Here is a 21,486-nt window from a genome sequence, read left to right as displayed (position 1 = left end):
CTTGATAAGGGTAAGTCCTTAAAGTGACCTTTTCCTCATTTTTTTTTTTTAACTTTTTGCTCAAAGGTGATCACCCACATAACATCATATGCTCCCCAAAAGCGCTAATGTACCTGGGATATAGAGAGACACCCATTTGGAAAAACATGGCTCAAAATGAGATTACGCCATATTTTTTCCTAAATGTACTGTATTGATCAAATCCAGCTATGTGTAGTCCCTGAAATCCTATTAGACACCATGATACTTGAAATCCAGTGAGCTGAATACTGAACATCTCATTTGGTCCTCATTCATCAAATCTTACTTAAAAGCCTTTCCTGTCTCCTGAACAAGGAGCCTATGTGTCCTCCTGTCTCTTGTGTTCAGTGGTGTCATAGTCCAATACTGTCAGACCAAGTTCTTTTAGATATTCTACATGAGGAGGGTTTAATATTTAATATTGTATTTGCCTATTTGAAGATATTTGGCATTACATGGGATTTTGATTTAACAACATAAGATAGCAATATACTGAAATCACAACATAAGCATAGTACAGTGTTTACAATATACGGCTGAATCACAATAAAAACATGATTCCTATTACTGGTCCCCATATGCTCACCATCATGACACACGCGTATCCCCAGTTGCCAGGAACAAGTGCATGGGTAAAAGCCAACTCAAGCCCTTTTATCTGTTCAAAGTTCCTTTCATTAATTGTCCAGTTTTTATACTTTATGTTGGGTTGATCCATGTATACATTTCCTCCTCACCCCATGCTGGTCTGCTAGCTCAGAAGACATTACTATCCACCACTTCTCTGGGGGAAGGCTGTTTATACAACCTGCAGACCCACTGGTACAGATGTCTATCTGTCTGCAACAAAGGTTACCCTCCAGACCTCTGTGTGTTGAGATAAGTTCAGCTTTCTCTACAGTGGCTGGTGGTCATTCCTTACCTTCTTTCCCAAGCTTATCTTTCTTGCCCATCTACTCTGAATATTCTTCCATTGCAGGGGTGTGTTGATTGTCACAAGTGGAGAGACAGGGGCACTTACAAAAGCTGAGTCAGACTTGCTTGGGATAATTTTCCCTTCATAGTTGCCTCTGTCTCTTCACTGATTATAGAGGGACTCTTGGGCAACTGGGCATATATCAATAGCACTTCTAACCAGGTTCTTTGTAAGGTGGAATTAACCCAGGCCTATGTACCTCCAGGTAATGACCTCCCACTGCAAAGCTGTCGAATAGCTGATAATGCCAGTTTTTCAAGCACATCAAAAATCTTTTTTTTACTCCACGTTACAATCACTGTTTGACTGCTTTATTCTACACTTTGTTCTGTTAACAGTACATATAGCAGACTAACCCAAGAAATTGTGCATAAAATCCCACTTTGGGGATTTGATCAACTGCCATATTTTTATGGCATATATGTCTGTTCTTGAATATATATATCTATATATATATATTCCTTGGGCATGTACGTGTTCACTGTATGTGTGGGTGTTGGACAATTTGTATATATGCTAGATGGTGAAAATATCATAGGATTACATCACAAGATACCACGAGCTTCATTCACTGTAAGTTTGTGGAAACAAAAGGAGCTTTAATTTCTCTCCACATTTAACTAGATGCGTATTTTATTTGGTACATTTTGTGGGATTGTTCACTTAAATGGTACTCAAAATCTGCTGGCATTTTTTATTCCTCACTAAGTACGAAGATGATGATTGGCATAAACTTACATAATTTTGCTCTAAACTTAAGGAGCACTACTCAACTGGACGTTAATAATTAATATAAAATCTGCAAGTGTTGTCATCAGTGGGAAAAGAACACAGTTGGTTGTTTATTATGTTCCTGCATACCACATTTAAAAAAAAAAAAACTTTTGTATTTTTACTTTTTGACTTCATTCTTACATAAGGAAAAAAAAAATCTTGTGCCATTTATTCCCACTACCCAAAGATATATAGATGCAAACCGAGAATAGTAAAACTGCTGAAGCCAGGACAATATGTAACAGAAACTGCAGCATCAATAGAATTAATATTGATGAAGTTCTTATCTGATTCTGATTAGGTTAAATAGAACTATAATTTTTTTGCTGTATTCATCTTTCATCAGTCACTAAAATTATTGTAAAACGTCAAAGGTTTCTTACTGCAGAAATCAAAAGTCAAAAGTTAATATTAGTTTGAGTGTCAAGCTGTTATCTTCCATCAAAAAACAATGCACAGAAACAGAAGAAACCTTCTCAAGTCGTGTTATTTATGCATATATACAGAATCTTGTTTTCTTCTGTAATGTAGCTTGATAAAATGGGTTGTCATGATGCTATGAATATAATTTCTAATAACCACCTATGTCATATTTTATCTCCTGCAAATTTTTCATTTTTGAAATATTTGTAAACAATCTAAGTATGAAATTAGTGAATTATATTCTTTTTAGTTAACAGGTCATTCAATTATATTTTTTGTCAAATCTTTATAAAATATTGTCTAATCCAAGTGCATTATTATTTTAACTGAAGTGGTTTGTAAAATTCCTGCTTGTGAAAAAGTCCAGATATCAGGTCCAGGCTTTCTAATGAATAAGCATTTTTATCTTTGTACGTCATACCCAGTTAACGTAGTCTGGGTAAAAAAAAAGCTGTATGTATAATTCTTATATCAAGTACACACTTTCCAGGTTCCTAAATCTCACTGGGACTTAATTTTTCCTTCTATAAAGCTAGAAGTCTTAGTGTGTCAACAAAAATCTCTTGTTATATGCCATATTTATTCAAACATCAGCCACAGATGTTTTCAGAGATTTTGCCCTTCAGCACCTGGCTGTGCCAGTTGTGATCATTTTACGAAGTTCTGGGAATCTGGATTGTTGCAAGTCATGGCATATCTTCCTGGCCTTTTGCAGGAAAACCTACACTCATTTTGCTCATGTTCAGAGGTGGCTAAAAGCCAGCAAGCTTCAATTTGAAAGCTGTGCATCTTTGTTAGCACTGCACTGTATTCTCATTAGGATTACCATATTAGCTTGAGCTCATAACCCTCAGATCAGGGCTGGCTGGCATCCATCCAGCTACTGGAACTGCTTCCCACCATCTGAGCAATAGTTTTGATTTCAGAAATTTGGATGACACCTGTCAAAATTCACCTAAGACAAAAGAAAGTTGGGGCCCCAGGGCAGGACATGCATACACCTGTCTTGGTGGGCAACACATTCGTTTAATAACATCAGAGGTTGTTTAGGAAGTCCCTGTTATATCTTGCGCTTTGTAATATTGATGATATATTAAAAAAACCAACAAAACAAACCACTCTGAAAATAATTTAAAAATCAGGACATATCAGCACCTCTTTATTTGTCTAAGATGTCCAAACCAATAATATTACAAAAAATAATCCTATTTGCAATCGAGGTCTGCATTTTCCACTGTCTGCCTGAAGAGAGGCCTCTTTGAATAGACCTTCTAAAAGACCAGGACCTTAAATTGAAAATTCCATTGAATGAAGAGCATAAGATTATGTCTTGATTATGTCAGAAAATACAGATTGCATTAATACTGCTCTCTGTGGAAGATACAAGCTGAAAAAAATTATTCAGTGCTATTTGGTGAGTCACTCCTATTCTGAAAACAAAGTAGCAAAATCAATGACCTGAATAATGAGTATTTCTGAGATGTGTCCTGAGTATTCTGACACAAGTGTTCTTTCTGTGACTTATTCACTCTATTCTACATTGGTTGGAATGATACATCCTGATGAAAAATACAACGCAGCACTCACTCAGAATTAAGTAGGCATTAGCTGAAAAGGTTGAAATAATAGATCACATTCTATAATACTTAGAATAATGAACACACTAGAATTTTGCCTTATTGTCTTGTGGGTAGAGCTCAGCAGTTCAGATGAAATTGCTGCTTCCAAGCCTTCTTAGAGTGTTTACAACAGACTTATGGCAGTACAGGATTGCCAGCACCAAATCACAGATAGGAACTCCACAACCTTTCCAGAACCTAGTCCAGTGCTTCACAGTACTTATGATAAAGTTTCCCTAATAACTCGTGGTGTTTTAGGCTTATTCCTACTTCATAATAATATGTCTTTTGCATAGTTAGTTGAATCGGGCCTTATGCTACAAGGAGGATGCTCAAGGGGGAGAAAAAGTACTCATTTGTATACAAATATTTTAAAATGTTCTGAATACTGTTGTTTCAACAGGTATTTTATTGGCAGACTACATCTTGTAAGGAAAATATAAATTCTGTGGAGGAAACTCCACAGCCTGAAGAATGGCCTTAAGATGGTGGGACTAAGGCCCACTTATACAATAGTTCTATCCCCCAAAAAGAGGAGAAAATTGTTGGTAGCACTGCATTTAAAGGAGAAAACACAGCAGTAGATAAATGTAATCAGACAGAAGCTCCAAAGCAGGAGAATAAATGTGGAAACAGCAGCTAAGTCTAAAATGTAATAATTTTTTTAATGCACCATGGCAGTATGTGTTACCCTTGTCTGAAAGGCTTATATTGGTGGTGTTACAGAAGTGGGTAGTGTGACAAAAACAGGAAAAAAAAATTGTTTGGAGTTATCAGTCTACAAAGGCCATCAAATAGTAAGAAGTTACGTGAAAAATAACTGTAATACATTCACACTAATAAGTAAAAGATGCCTAGGTGGCAAGCTTGAGTACTATCACTGTTCATCCTCATGGCTAATTTGTTAGCCCATTACCTGACTTTATTTTGAACCACTCAATGCTATGCATATATGCATATGCCATATGCACAGTATATGACAAATTTCACTCCAGGAACCATTCCTAAAAGATAATAAGGCAGCAAGTCTGGCTGTGGCCACCCTATACACCCCTGAGGAACTACCTCATGAAGTGTTACATCCTTAAATGCCTCCAGGTACATCCATTGCATACCCTCAGTTTCTTACAATAAAAATACCTCTCTGCCAGGTTGTCACCTAGTACTCACAGTGTTTCTGTCAGTCTTCTTTTAAAAATCAAACAAAATTATAACAGACCACAGGACCTCAACAGACCAAAAAGAGGCTCTAGGAACAAGTTCTGTGTAACACGGACATAGCTAGCCTGCTCTAGTACATTGTTAGATTTGTGGCTAGAAAAACCATAAGTGCCATTTGACATATGGCCAGCAACTGGTCACAGACCTCTGTTATTGAACAAGATAGGAGAATGAAGTAAACTCAAGGAATGAGAAGAAATGCCCTTTGGGTATGTGAAAAGGTGAAAAATCTTAAGTTGTTGAAAATTTTTCAGACAATGCCCAGGAAGATTTTACCAGCAGTCTGGTAAAGAGCAATGCCAGTATGACTTTTAGTGAGGAGCAAAATCTGTTTTGGAAAGTGAAAGCCTTCCCCATGAGCTTTCAGGTCTACAAATAGGAATTTTGGGATGTGATTTTTGGGATCCCAAAGATGGGATTTGTCTTCACATACTACTAAAAACTGAAGTAAGACAAGATAGCTATCCTGAATTTTGTCTTTAAAGTGGCAAGCATTACCATACTGTTGAGAGAAAATGAGAATGTATGTCACTGAAAAATTTCAAGGCTATGCCAGTGAGGCTGTGCAATAAACACACATATACTGAAAGAAGACCAGGTGGCCTGAAATGAACAAAATATCTTCATTTCCAGTTAGGAAATGCAGAACAAACTCATAAGCAGGAATGAGGAGAGCATGTTTTTAGCAAAACAGAATTGTCCATATGAGACAAATAAACTAAAGACTGAACAGAACTAGAAGTTATAATTTAGATCTCCATGAAGGATATACAGAGGGACAAATATTTTCCTTATCTCATATTTGCATTCTGAAAATTACTGCACCGATACTATGAAATTTTCTAAAGACCTAGTGTTTACTTGGTAGATTTATTCACAGTGAGAACCTTAAATACAAGCAGAAAATGCGCACTGTTAACTTATTTCCTTGAAAAGAAGTATTTAGGATCTTGAGACAGGGACCGTATTACTAGCACATAAATGTAGGTATTTTCCCAAAAGTATGCACACTGTAGTTCTGAGAACAAGCCTGAGCTTAAGGGATTCCAGGGATTTTGAGTAGAAATATGATTTTTTTTTTTTTTTTTTTTTTAAACATGAATTTATTTTAATTCCTTCTGTGTAGTTGCTTTCTGGTTAGATCCTCAGTATATACACAAAGCAAACTGAGAATTACACGTCAGTGATACTTTTGTGTTCAGAGTTTTTTTTCATCTTTTATATATAGAACTTGCTGTCAGTCTTTACTACCACTAGGAAAACTTCTTTCAGGATGGACAGATTGAATCAAACCTCAAATCTGCTTTGCTGGAGGGCTTAATGTACTGTTAGGGAGCATATAGGAGAGTTTAAGATAATTTAAGGAGAATTTAAGAGTTGTGCTTAAGACCAAGCTTCAAGTATTTGAATGTATGGTTGAACTGCAGCCAAGAAACTTATTCATAATTCACCCATAGAGTCTGGCCCACTTAATGGCAAACATTGAAAGGGTATTGTAGAGCTGGCACTGTAATTTTTTGCTCTGTGCGACCTTTTCACCAAGATCTTCATGCATCTCAATTACTATTCATAATCACAGAATTAAAAACTAGCTGATAAGCTAATATATGTTTTTAATTAGTAATAAGTAAGTATGAGCAAAAGTTGTCTGATGAAATATTTTTCTATAGGAGAAAGATGATTTGTCAGAAACAAGACATTCATAGAACTACTTATCTCATTGTATAAGCTAGAGTCTTGAAGAGATAAAAAGGATAGTTGCCAGGAACACAAACTAAATATGGCTATATTTATGCTCTGATAACCTGAATACCTTATGAAGGACCCAAAATTCTACTCTGTTTCCTTTCATTTTTACTTTTTGAATCCAAATCTGTAATGATGAAATGTACCATCCAAGTTTTCAAAAATCTCCATGAACTTAACTTTGTCTTGCTTCTTTGATGCAGCCTGATTATTCAGAGCTACTCTGTTTTCTCCCTCAGTTTATAGGCCAACACTCCATACATCAGAAGGTTGCATGGCTTTTCACGCTGCTCCATCTATTTATTGCTTGCTTTTATATGGCACTTCCTCTTTAAACCGTTTGCCAAGATCTGTTTCATCTTTGTCTATTAAAACCCTATTTTAGGGATACAAGTGTGGAATAGCTTAATTCCAGCTTAAGCACCAACCTTTTTGGACTTCACAATTTAAAAGATTTGGCTGGTTTATATGCAATATGCAATCTGTTAAGTGTTATCAGAGCACATGTAACTGATTAGGATGCATTTAAGCAAAAAAACCCCACCAAAACAAAGAACACACCCTCCCACCCCAAACAAACAAAAAACCCCTAGCAAACACTGGAGAAGGATTTGGTGCTGTTAAAAGGTAGTTTCCTGCATCCTTAAATTCAGCAGTTAGATACATGCCACTAGGGTAGAGAGTAAACGTAATTTCTAATACCTGGGGTTTCAGGGCCACTACTTGTGTCAAAATCCACAGGGATACAGGCCATTGCAGGCATCAGAAAAGGCAGTTCTTCTCAGTCTGTCCCACTGGTATTTCTTCAGTTTGTGTGGAGTAATTTGAGATTCATGAGTTGAAAAAACATCGCAGGAATGACCATGGGCCTCTAGCGTGGTGATTAGGATGGCTTGCTAGGAACTAGATGTCAAAGTCACAGTTCTGCTGTCATGAATATTTCATCATTTTATCCAGTAATTGTAAAACAAAGAATATGTACTTTGTATAAAGATATGGGAACTTTTCTTTCTCCATTTCCCCTGCAGCTATTAACAACAAAGTACAGTCCTTTTCCTCTCTGGCCAAATTAGTCTATAAATAAATGACCTACTGATGTGACTGACTGACTGACTAACATTGTCGACAGAGATGAGAGTTTCCTGTATCCAGCTCTTTCTTGGGTTACAACATGGAATAAATCTGAGGCACATCAGTCACCTGAACCATTATGTTTAATCATCTTCAGTTGACAATGAAGTAAACTCCACAGAAAAAATAGAATTTATGTATAATAGTCCAGTGAAGAGAAGTATTTTTTAGGTGGCTTGAAATTTGTGTGTATTGTTAAAGATAAAATTCTATTTAGCTCAAGAAACTTACTAATTCCTGTTTACCAAAACTGACTGTGCTGGCCATTGCAAATCTCTTTCTTAGACTGCTCTCTCTTCAGAGAGTTTGCATACGAAATTAGGCTGTGGTTTTCCTGGCATCAGCCAGTGACCTAAACCTTATGACTAAAATGTCACTGCAACACTCTTGTAGTGTTGAAGACCTAGTTTCGAGTTGCTTGTTCAATATTAAATCAGGAATTCGTGGAGACACAAGTAAAACCCTACTTTTACAAGTCCCATACTTGGGAATGACTGAGGCATGTCTTTTTCTCTCAGTGAAGGTCCTCATGATTACAATGCTTTTAAAATCCAGCCATTGTTCATAAATATTCTGATAATTTCATTAGGGTCTATTATACAGGACAGAGATAATTAAGTTTGTCTCCGTATGTAGATCATAACAGAAGTGTGTACATCTGTACATATATATGTAGTATATACATACACATAGAAATATATAACTTTACATAGGAATTATATATATTTTTGCAACACAAGACTCATTTAATATTTTCAGTAGGGTGCTGTTTCCCTGAAGAATGTTTTTGCCAACACTTTGACCCCATTTTCTTCTCTTCTTTTGATAGCTTTTCCCATAGGGAAGATAGCCTGTTTGACTTATATTATCCTTGAACCCCTTGTTACTTACTTGACATTAATTTCTGTAACCAAGGCAATATCACAAGTGAAGTTAAAAATCAAATATCTGAGAATAGCCTTGTCTATATTGATTCTCCTTTCAGACTGCATACTAAGCAGTCACACAGAGCTTCCAAACTTACAATAGACTTCCTCTCCTTATCCCAAAGGAAGAAAGTGGAACCCTCCTTTTCTTAGGAGGACCTTCAGCTTCCAAAAGTCCATTATAATCTGTATAATTTTCTCATAAGTTTTGTCCTTCAATATGTCAGGTTCTACTGAATATTTCAGTAAATTAAATACTTAGAGCTTCTTTAGGAACAAAAAGGAAGATAAAAGCTTGTCACTGGCTGCACTGTTTTCTAGAATGCACTGAATTGCATGTTCCAGAAAAAATGCAAAGTTCTTTGACATCCTATTGATGCTCAAGTATACAGTTCCATTACTGTAATGGCTAGACACATCAAAATATTTAACTCCTGTCTTTTCATAGTATCTTCCATGATACAGATACATAAGAATTATGATGACTTTACAAATACAAAACTGAAGGGAGGGAGTAATAGGCTTGCTGCAGGAAGCTTATGACTTAAGCAATGAGTACCCCAAGGCTAATGCAATCTCATTTCAGTTTAGTTATTTAAAAGTTCAGTATTATGTCTAGACTAGTTGTCTAGGAGGTATGTCCAGTGGAGATGACAAGTTATCATTTCACCCAACAATAGGTTCTGTATTTTTCTCAAGAGGCCCTTCCTTCTTCTTTTTTTACCCCTACTCTGTCAGGGAAGCTTAGGCAATAGATGCCTAATTATTAAATAGCTAAAGATAGGTAAGTGGAATACAACTGATAATAATTTTCTCACCTTCCTTCCTCTTATGGGGGCATTCTGAGGGGAAAACTATGCCATATTTGTCTGAAGTCTCTATTTTATTAAGATTTTGGGAAGACGAAGGTGAAACTGAGTCACTGCCACATTTTCACTGTAATTTTGTCACAACAAGGCAAACCACAGAGCAATTAAAGAGGTTCGTGGGACAATAAAACCGAACTTTTTTTTTTAATTAGCATTTGGAAATATGATCTTCTCCAAGCTTCTGTAAAAAATATTTTTACTACTGTTGTCTCATGAACCTTTATCCACTGAAGAGAAAATAAATGCATTTACAGCTGCTCATTTTTATCTAAAATAAAACAATAATTCAATGTGATAAGTGAAATTTGTAAAAAGAAGATGCAAAAAGGGGTGGTTGGGAAGAAAGGGAAAACCAAAAGTTCATTAATGCTCTTAAGCCTCCAATACAACCCCTATCTTTAAAGAATTTAACATTAGCTATGAAGGTTTTCTTGGCCCATATATTTATTGGTTGTACCCACAAAGGGTAAAGAATGTGTTAATATTTTTAAACAAACATTAAAAGATGGGGCTACATCATACATGAATGCAAGAACCATTGGGCTGAAATACTGCAGAAAACACTGAAACATTCTCAAATGTGTTTTTATCCCTTCTTATGTCCCTTGCACCATGATATGCTTTGTGTATAGAGTTTACATTATTCCTGTTCTGTCTGATACCTGTTTGTTATTAAGAATGTGCATCTAAAATATGTTTTTGTGGTACTGATATGATTTTGTCTAACAAAATTTGAAATGAAGGATACGTGTCTTAACAGTCCGGGTCAGATAGATATCTTCCTACTGGCTTCACGAATATTTCAGCCTTCTCCAGATACTTCACTTGATTACTCTGTTTCTGAGAGGCATCTGACATTGGAGCTCTTCATGCGTAGCCTCAATCTTTGAATATGACTTTATTTAAAACTAAAATTTTTGCAACTTGTCCTGAAATACTTTAAAAATTGCCCACCATGCCTCTTGTAGAGGGTGTAAAGTGTCAAAGGTTAAGTCAGCCATATTTATCTTTGGTATAAGGCTAGTTAAGGACCAGTATAGGATGAAAGCATTACTCAACTGTAATTAATAAAATATGTCATTCTAGAAAGCGCTTAATTTCCCATAAAGATTAAATAACACTAGCACCTGACTGGCATTGTACTTCAGTGCTTTTTTCTTGTATTTAATAACATGCAACATGCTGTAGAGCTTCTGATACATAACTATTTATTCTTCACATGAGCTACTCACCACTCACTGAGAAGAGGGAATGCAGGTATTTTGCAAATCAGGTAATACATGTGCATCCATCAAAGTTACTGTGCATGGTAAAGTTGTGAAGTCATAGTTATGGGTTAGTAGTGAACAAACTTCTAGTTGCTAAGAAAACTTTTTTTCAGTAAAATACCTGGTATCTTTTGTATAAAAATTAATATACAAATGTACACGAAGTAAGCATGTTTGCATAAGTGTAGAACTGGTTTGAATGGAGAGAATGACACCCCATATCTCCTCTATATAATGTTATATTCTCTAGGATTTAACAGTATTGAAAAAGGGAACAGATTAGAAGAAAATGATTTATTTGTGAAAAACTAAACCAACCAACCAACCAACCAGAAACGCCCAATCAACAACCAACCAAAACCCCCACAACCCCACACAATCACTATTAACCACATAGGTGTCATGAAACATTAAAGACAAAAAGCATCATGCGTTGGATACATGTCATCAATTCCTAATTTGCAGCATCATCCTTCATGCACATTTAGATAAATTAGGATGATACAATGAATCCAAAACCAGAGAGGTGCAATTGCCCACTTATAATGATTTATTATTAATCCACTGATCTTGAGCTAACTCTGAGTGTCCTTTGACAACAGAGAGGGCCAATAAAAAGCAGCTCCACTGCCACACGACTTTCACTGCTTAGAATAAACAGGGAAAGATCTATTGAGAAGCTCATGTCAGTCAATTTGCTGAAACAGCGTTTCTTTCTTGGCATTGCACAGCAACTTAGGTTGATTCCTTCATTTGACCTTTATTTGCTGAATGACCTTCTTTTCTTTTGACAATAATCATATTCAGGTTTATTATCTGCTTGATAGTCCCTTACCATAGTTTAACTGTCATTTTGTGCTAATTTTCCATAAATTACCTTAGAAAAAACAAACCACTGAATAACAGAGTGGATTGTCAGAGTGCACCTTTGACATGATTCATAGTGGTGTAGTCCCTATGTGGCTGTGAGATAAATATTGACTCTGCCAGCACTGTGTCAGATCAGTCCCAAAATTATCAGGTGTGTTCCAAGTCCTTAGAGGATACTTTAGTTTGTGCACTGAAGCATTATATTGGACTAAATATGAAATGTCAAACTTCTTTCTCCAAGGTGTGATGTCCTACAATAATGCCATACTTACATGACTCTTTTGCCATTTCCAAGCAGAGATATTTTAGTGTCCTAAAGGGGAAGCAGGTTTCTCAATTTTAGACTAATTAGGCTTGACAGCTTTGTGTTTCCAAGTTGTTTGAATTGTTTTTCCAAGATAATCCCTTTTGGTTTTCCAGCTATTTGCTATAAACATTTATGTGCTTATTTATGATAATTAATATCTCTCATTTACTGGCTCTATTAAATGAAGGTACAATAGAATTGTTAAGGTTGTAAGAAGATTTCAAGACTACTACAAGAAGGAGATAGATACTGTTGTCCTCATTTATCTAGATTTAGTGTGCTTGCATATGTCTGCTGTTTAGTTATTTTCTAATGTAATAAGAATTTATTTTCTCAATTTTAACATGTGACTTACCCAGGGCACCCAGTTTAAATGTAATGTCTGTCTCAAAGCTCCTCTTCAGTTCTTTTCTCTTCAATGGAGCTTGCAATTACTAGAACACATTTATTTGTTAAGGTGCATTACAGACTGATAGTAACTCCCTCTCAGATGCTTTTTCTTGTGCCTCTGTGGAGAATTTGGACATTGTTGGAGTGAGGAATTCCAACCTCCACTAGTGTGTGATGCTCGGCAGAGTTTCTTTTTGACAGAACAGAGCTGTTGTCTGGGGTGTTTCGTCTTGCTCTTTGTGGCGTTCACTTTGCATCACATATAAGAATAGTGTCTCTGCCTGGAATTTAGCAACATACTGCTGAGATACGTGCATGTAGATAACTATTGCAGTGGTTACCATTAATTGACAAGAAGACTAATGTCCGCGATATCTTTCAAGTGAGAGTTCTTCAAAAGTTCTTTTGAAACAATGTAAAAATTAAATATTGAAGCAAAAAAAAAAAAAAAATTGTCTGATTTTGATAACATGACAGAAATTTTCTTCATAGTAGGAAATAGCAGAAGTTAAAGGGAAATGCATTTAAGCTTTCATAACATTTGGGCAGAATTGTGTTAGAATTCCTTGAGTTAATGTGGACTACTTCATTCAGATGATGCCCAAGAAAAGGAAGAAGGAAAACCATCATGAAAAGACAGTCTTATAAAAATGTTTTTTATAACCTTAGCTTGAAATAAATTACTTTAATGAGTTAATGTAGATCCAGACAAATTAGGTATGTTTCAATACTGTCCCAACTGCATCATCGATAATTTTTTAAGTGTGATCAGTGCTAGAAGAAAGCTTCAAAACATGAATTTTCTGTGTGTACATTATAGCATTTTTTCTGAAAAAGAAAATTTAGCCTTAGTAGTTTTCACTTCAGTACAAATTGTATTCTTTACAAAAAGGATATTCTTACTTAACAGACACACATCCTGTACCAAATTTCAGATGCTTAGTAAAACAATCCTTCTAAATACATGTTCCATACATAGCAACTGGAGAGAAGTCAGTGCTTTTGCAAGACTCCAAAGTGAGACCTGTCTGCCTGATAAAGCCTTTAGGACATCTAGTTATTCCACTAGCACTTCTTACTGCTTATTAAGAACTTATATTTAGAAGACACAGCTAACATCAACACTATGATGAATTGGCTTTCAATCACTATATATAAAAGCCTCTCAAAAATTTTGTGTTCAAATTCAAATCAGGAAGGATTGTTGGGTTTTTGGGTTTTTTTTTGAGCTTTAGAAAGTGATTATAGGATTAGAACATAATGGACATTACTGAGATGATAGATTTTGTGCTGTAGAAAATAACAACTTGGGTCACACTTGGAAATTCATTAAAAGAGATATTCTGAAAGGGTCTGTAATAATTACTTTATTACATATGCCAGTGCGATTTGTCTTATTCCTGTGAACCTAGTACCTAATAAGCAAGTTCTTAACAAAATATCTATTTAAACATGTCACTTAGTTTTCAAACGTAAAAAAGCCCAAAGGCTAACCTGCTATTTTTTCCTTTTACAAGGCAGGTCTGGTCAATAATCAAAATTGAATATATATCTTTTATTAAGTTTAGACTAAATCATTACAGGAGCCTATTTTCTTCTGAAGCACAAATAACACAACTTTTACTCAGTTGTTGTCCACACTTAGTATTTTCTGTAAATTTAACAGGTGTATATGCAGGTTTTTTTCAAATATATACTAAATTGCAGATCTAAAAATAAATTCTCATTGAAAAACTAAAAGACATTTTATTTTCTTTTAAAATAAATGTTCTTCAATTAAAAAGCATTTGAAATCCCTAAGATGAATGGAATCTGTTCTAGAATTACTACAGATACTGATAACTAGGTGTAAAATATTTTAAAGGGGTTTTCTGAGGCTAAGTTTGCAATATCTACTCTTAAGAAACTATATAAGACTAAACAAAACCAGCCAACACACCTGTGCAAGCTCCAAGTGTTTTTATGATTGCAGTGATTCTTTGATTTTTTTCAGCTCTTTTAATTAAAATTTGCACCGTTAAATGCTCTTACTCATTTGTTGCTGAACATGCTTACTTTTTACTAATATTCAGGTAATTGTTCATTTCTCAATTAACAGTTAACCAGAATTTTGAAATGTCCAGCAGTGATGAAGATGCTAGCAATAGCAGGTGTAAACCAGCAATTATCAGCAATCATAAAGCAAGAAAGCTGAGGAGTTTTAAAAACTCATATCCCAAGTTTGAAATAGAACAAAATGTAGTGGGCACACTGTGCTATTTTACTATTCTTAAACACAGTGAGACTATATAAATACAGGTGCCTGCTTGGACTTGTAAGTGCCATCAGCCTAAGCTCTGAAGTAATTTAGAATTCAGTTAATGTGAGAAGCTGAACAAACCAAATGCCCTAGCAATGCCAGTCCATGAATGGCTACTTTTCCAAACTTGAACATACAAACAAGAAGATGCAGCTTGTGAAGGAAAAGCATACTGCAAAAGCTGAAGTTTGGTTACTTTATCAATGCCAGTTAAACGAGATGAATACAGAAGAGCGAATACAGAAGAGCAAATACAGTAAATAGATTATTTTAAAAATTAAGTTATATGGTCTCTTGTATATTCTCTCTGTCTGGAGCTTCCCAAAGAAGCCACAGGAAGTAAACACCTAGATTCAAACTATTTCCCTGGAATTTCAGTGCTTACTTCAGTCAGTTGATGAAAATCAGCATTGCTTCATTTTCACCAACTTAGTTTCAAATACAGAAAATTTCCCCCCATTTATTTCCATAATTCATGTTTCTGTGTTTTTGTCCTGGGTTCAGCTATAGCAGTCATTTTTCTCCTTCTTAGTAGCTGGTGCAGTGCTGTGTTTTTTCACTTTCAGCCTGGGAACAACGCTGATAACACTGATGTTTTTAGTTGTTCCTAAGTAATGTTTATTCCAACCAAGGACTTTCTCAGTCTCATGCTTTGCCAGGGAGGAGGGGAAGCCGGGAGGAAACAGAGACAGGACACCTGACCCAAACTAGCCAAAGGGGTATTCCATACCACAGCACGTCATGCCCAGTATATAAACCGGGGGGAGTTACCCGGAAGGCCCAGATCACTGCTCGGGTCGGGCTCGGTATCGGTCGGCGGGTGGTGAGCAATTGTATCCTCTCCCCTTGTTATTTCACTAATCATTATTATCATTGGTGGTAGTAGTAGTGGTTTTGTATCATACCTTAGTTGCGGGACTGCTCTTATCTCAACCTGTGGGAGTTACATTCTCCCGATTCTCCTCCCCATCCCTCCGGGAGCGGGAGGAGGAAGAAGGGGAGGAGTGAGCGAGCGGCTGTGTGGTTCTGAGTTACCGGCTGGGCTCAAACCACGACAGTTTTGTAGGTAGATAATATGTTTCTTGAAACCTCTTTGTTAGCTGTATGAAAGGCTGCCCTAAATAAGATTGGCTTTACTTAAACTAAACTGCTACTAACCAAGAGTGTGTGTTCTCTTCATATTGAAGTAATAGCAGAGATAAGTAGAAGCAAATTTAAAGAGTAACAGGTCTGAAGCAAAACACTACTAGAACTGGAAGTCAAACTGTGGAGAAGTTTGAATCTAGATCAAAGCTTTATGGCTGAGATCCGTTTTTAGCATTGATTTCTTGGTATATTTTAGCTATTTATGCTGATGTTACTCTACAAAGCTGGTGTGAAGGAATGGACAATCATGATCAATTGTTGACAATAAATATGATGTGTCAGTATTTGTTGTCATCACAATATAATATAGATTATCTGCCTTGGAGGGATATAGAGGTACAGATCTGCCTTAAGTACCATATCCAAAATGGCTGAGTCTTATGAGACTTAATATATGCATTACTTCTAATAGCTTTTCCAACATCACATACCAAGAAATTGTGATAGCCAGTAGAGCATGATCTCTTTTAACAGAGCTATCGATACAATCAAATATAAATCCACCACCAGTATTCATAGATATGAGTAATACAAAATTTATATGAATATTCATATATTGAGCTCAAAAAATGGGCACCTTGTTATTCATCACTTTAAAACATGTTTTTAGAATACAAATATATTGGTGTTTGGTTTTTTTTCCCTAGTGTTGATGAAAATGAATAGTACTTGGGGACCAAGTCTGCCTATTAAAGTGATGTGGTACGTTACTGCACTTGTACAGAAATGAGCACAGATGGTGGGTCTATTACTTCTCTAGCAAGAAATTTGTCATTTTTTTTTTTCCCCCAGGATTCAAATCTGAGCAACACATGCTCAAGTCAGGCTACCTCTGTGGGGATCCTTAAAATGTTTTCTCCATTACTTGTACATTAGGAGTAAAAGAAACAGAAAGTTATTAATGCTGTACTAAAACTTTGTAATGAATGCAGTCTCCAAGAGTCAGATTTTTAGATTTTTCCCCAACAAAGGAAAACATATTCTGCATGTAAATGTAAATCTACAGGGATGAAGTTCTGTGTAGCATGCTTAGATTCCCAATAGCACATCCGGTTCCAACAGATCATTTAGTTTACGTTAGAATGTTTGAAGATATTATAGGCATCTATTAATTAAACACAATGATATGTGGAAAATAAAACAACAGCATGTAAGTAAGTTCATATTTTTTGTGTGCGAAAGATATAATTTCAAGCAGCAAAAGAGTAGATTAAACAAAAAGATTTCCATAATCTTACTTTTCTGTTAAAAATCAATAAAACAATACTGTTAAAGCTTTTTCAATGCCTTATTATACACCTGAAGAAAAGAAAAAGGCTTTAAACCTGCCTCATGACTTGTCAGAGCCTGTAATTACAAGACACTGGAAGTTAAGTGATAGTTTTTGATCAATTGAAAGACAATTGATCAAAGCCAAATCACCTTGCAGTGAAAGCAAATTTAATATGGATTAGGATTTCCAATAACAGGAAAAAATGCAAACAGATGCATGTATTTCTTCAGAATGTTGAGTGTATTCACATTTGGGAGTTCTATACTGAGACCAACATCATTTAGTATGCAACATCAATGAAAAATGTTGTTCAACATTTATGCTGTGAACTGGTATACAGAGTATTGACCAATCTGGTGCGGTGGGGTTGACCCTAACTGGACACCACGTGCCCTCCAAAGTTGCTCTATCACTCCCCTCTTCAGCTGGACAGGGGGAGAAAAATACAACAAAAGGCTTGTGGGTTGAGATAAGGACAGGGAGAGATTGCTCGCCAATTATTGTCATGGGCAAAACAGACTTGATTTGGGGAAATCCGTTTAATTTATTACCAATCAAATCAGAGTAGGGTGATGAGAAATAAAACCGAATCTTAAAAAACTCCTTCCCCTCACCCCTTCCTTCTTCCTGGGCTCAACTTCACTCCCAATTTTGTCTATGTCCCAACCCCCCGGCAGTGCAGGGGGATAAGGAATGGGGATTGTGGGCAGTTCATCACACGTTTTTGCTGCTCCTTCATTCTCAGGAGGAGAACTCCTCACACTCTTCCCCTGCTCGAGCGTGGGCTCCTCTCTTTACAGGCCCACAGGTCCTAGCGGGAGCCTGCGGGTTTCTCACAGGGTGACAGCCTGCTTTGGGCATCCCACTGCTCCTTTGTGGGGTTCTCCAGGGGCTGCAGGTGGATATCTGCTCCCCCATAAACCTCCATGGACTGCAGGGGCACAGCCTGCCTCATCATGGTCTGCACCATGGGCTGCAGGGGAATCTCTGCTCTGGTGCCTGGAGCACCTTCTCCCCTCCTTCACTGACCTTGGTGTCTGCAGAGCTGTTGCTCTCGCATGTTCTCACTCCTCTCCCTGGCTGTTGTCATGCAGCAGTTTTTATTCCCTTTTTAACTATCTTATCCTAGAAGTGCTACCACTGTTGCTGATGGGCTCAGCCTTGGCCAGCATAGGGTCCGTCTTAAAGCCAGTTGGCATTGGCTCTATTGGGCACAGAGGAAGCTTCTAGCAGCTTCTCACAAAAACCACTCCTGTACCTCCCCTGCTACCAAAACCTTGCCATGCAAACCTGATACATTTGGGGAAAAACATTCTTCCAAATGGGATTGCATTCTTTTTGTTTCATGCAAATGAATCTGAATTTTTGTTATTTACCACTTTATTTTCCATGTGTGGTGCTTTATAAGGGATGTTCTTGGGTGAAAATTGTCATCCAGAACCTGGAGGATTAATTTCAAGATTGGATTCTCCCTGAATATAAAATTTAAAACTCTGAAAGGAGTAAAAACTTTACTAAGCTTGAATAACCCAGTGCTTCAAAAGGGGGGGGAATGAGGTGGGAAGAGAGAGAAAAGTAGCAACTCCTCTAAGAGTCAAGCTGCCAAATGTGGTAAACATGTAGTAGACTTGAAGACAAACCACAAGCCTTTGAACTGAGTAGTGATTATACCAGTCCTGGACCCAAAGTTTTCTCTATGGATGTAATCTTGTGTGTTATTTGGGGTCTGCTGGGGCCTGTCAGGAGAATGGGCTGAAATGTGTCAGTTGTCACAGAACAGAGTTTGAACTCTTCTGGGTGCAGCCAGTGCATTTGTGAAGGTTTTAGGTGGACAGGGGCTTGTGGTGGAGGGTGAGGAGGGCTGCAGGTAGTGGGAAGCAGAGGGAATCACAAATTCGTCTGTCAGCCTTGGAAAGGATTACACTGGATGCTAGTGAGAGAAAGGTCAGGAGTGAGGTAAAAGGCAGAAAGAAAAGAGCTAAACAGCTTAAAGCAAGTAAGTATAAGTAATATGGAGCTTGTTAATACCAGTGCCTAATGATCTAATAGTTGTTCGATGCTTATAGTCTTAAAATTATGGTGTTATCAAGTGCTAGTGTGCTGCTTGTAATTGCTTCAATGCACATGTCACATCTGCTTCAGGTTCTTACCCCTCCCTACTCTCAGCTGGAAAAAGCAAACCCCACCTCTGAGCAGCCAGCAAAGATGCAATTTGGGTACTTAATGGAAGTAGGTTCTTTGACAGTTAAGTGTCTGAGTGCATGTCCTTCCTGAAAAGAAGAAAAAGTAACCTGGTAATGACTGTAAAAGGAGAAAATGCTTACCAAACTATATAGTTTCTTTACAAAGCTGAGAAGGCAGGCAGAAGAATGGATAGGGATAACCCCAGCCTGGAGCATGCCCACTCGTACTGTACATCTGCTTTCTGTACAGAGATGCTTTTTCTCACCAAAGTGGGCAAAAGAGGTGAAGTTTAAGTGAGATCTGCTGCAGGCATTATTACTGGGTAAGAATATCTGGACTTTGTATAGGAATTGCCTTAGTCATGAGAACTGAGAGAACATTCAAATGGATTTTGGGTATGTTTTTGGTATAACTTGAAACTTCCAACCCAACAGTTATGCAGTTCACAGGCAAATGTGTAATAATTGAGTTTGCAGCATTCAAAAAAAGGTGTTAATTGAAGAATTCCAAGTGACACAACGTGAGAACATAGGTTTTCCATGCTATGAGACGGAAAATGAGAGCACTATAAGGAATGCTTAGCTATAACCTTTAAGATTTTTCTAATAGTAATATAGCATGAAGAGAAATTGCTGTGCTGCATTGAACCGATGTTGGCTTAAACCAGTTGTCCATCTGGTGAGTGCAGTATTGTTCAGCTGGAAAGGGGAAGGAAGGAAGGAATTCCATCTTGAATTTCCTGTTTTAATTTAGACAAATGACTGTGAAAGAAGGATTTTTTGAGGAAAGCCTTGGAGACAAGTTTTTTTGGTTGTTTTCTTTTTTGTTTGTTTGGGGTTTTTTTATCCTTACAAGTTGACTCTACTCAAATTGCTGCATTAAGTGTTCCCCCAAGTCTAGCAGGCAGGATGAAGATTTTGTACACACCCCTATAAAAAGCTTTATCCCATCAGTACAAGCTGGCAAATTGCCCCCTCACTACAGCTGTCTGCTTATAAAACAAAATACCACTTTGTGAAGAATATGAGCTATTCATATATTCAATGTATTCAACAGTGATATGAAGATTTTTTTAAACTCATTTCACCTACCATGTTCCGGTGAACTACATTAAGTACATTAAGCCTTTCTGTCCTGATTGTGCAGCATTAACATCCATTCCAAGTAATAGTATGTCTAGTGAATCAGTAAAGGGTTCCATAATGGCTTTTAGTAATGAGCTTATTATTTTTAGTATTTACTTTTAGCAGATACAGTGTGTCCTGAATATTGGATATAGCTGACTATTTTCTCAAATGAAGAATGAATAAAGCTGGAGTCCTTAACTTGTGACTAATCCTAGGTAATCATTGCTGTGATATTTTGATACATAATTGAATTTAAATTTGGTATATCATCTGCTTCCAGCGAACTTGATTGCTTGCAGAAGAAATAAAAAGTACACTTTCTCTAAATAGCAGATGCAGAGCTGTATGTAGGTGGTCTATAATTTTGCTATTTACTGTGTGAAACCAAATGCTTTAAAGGACTTTAACAATGAAAAACTGCTGGATCTTGATGCCTTAAAAGTCTGGGAAAATTTTGCTGAGCCTTAAAATTAGTTCACTTTTGACGCATTTTGCAGAACATGTAGTCCAAAAAGTGTCTTCCTGTAATGCTTAAAGGAGCACACGTATAGAAGGCAGATTGTGTTCTCCAGGACCTGTGGAAAACTTAAGAGTTCTTTTGTGTGATGGGGTTAATTTATGTCTATGAGTGTGGCCACCGTCATGTTAGGAATGGTATCTGGGTCCCTGAGCACTTCCTTAGAGATATCCTTAAACTCACTTAAGGTGACGTTTAAGCCAAGACCAAAGACCAGATATTGTTGTTATGTGGCAACCTTATTTTAATGAATGGCATTCATTGTGTAGCATACATGGAAGGTTTTCTGCAGAACTAGGAGGATCTGAAAAGTTTTTCATAAAACAGATTCTACAAAATATGAATATGCTGTGTTCTCTATGCTCATATGCAGATCCATTAGTCGGGAATGAGGCACTT

General features: G+C 36.8%; 1 protein-coding gene across 1 annotated transcript in view; it reads left to right on the top strand.

Annotated features, from left to right (window-relative positions):
• The window catches only part of GPC5 (glypican 5), a 588,911-nt gene that overhangs the window by 206,468 nt on the left and 360,957 nt on the right, over positions 1–21,486 (top strand). The gene's annotated exons all lie outside the window — the stretch shown is intronic.

This window comes from Strigops habroptila, chromosome 2, assembly GCF_004027225.2.
Source record: "Strigops habroptila isolate Jane chromosome 2, bStrHab1.2.pri, whole genome shotgun sequence".
Classification (NCBI taxonomy): Eukaryota; Metazoa; Chordata; class Aves; order Psittaciformes; family Psittacidae; genus Strigops; species Strigops habroptila.
Note: the sequence above shows the minus strand (reverse complement) of the source record. Positions and strands in the feature narration are given on the sequence as shown.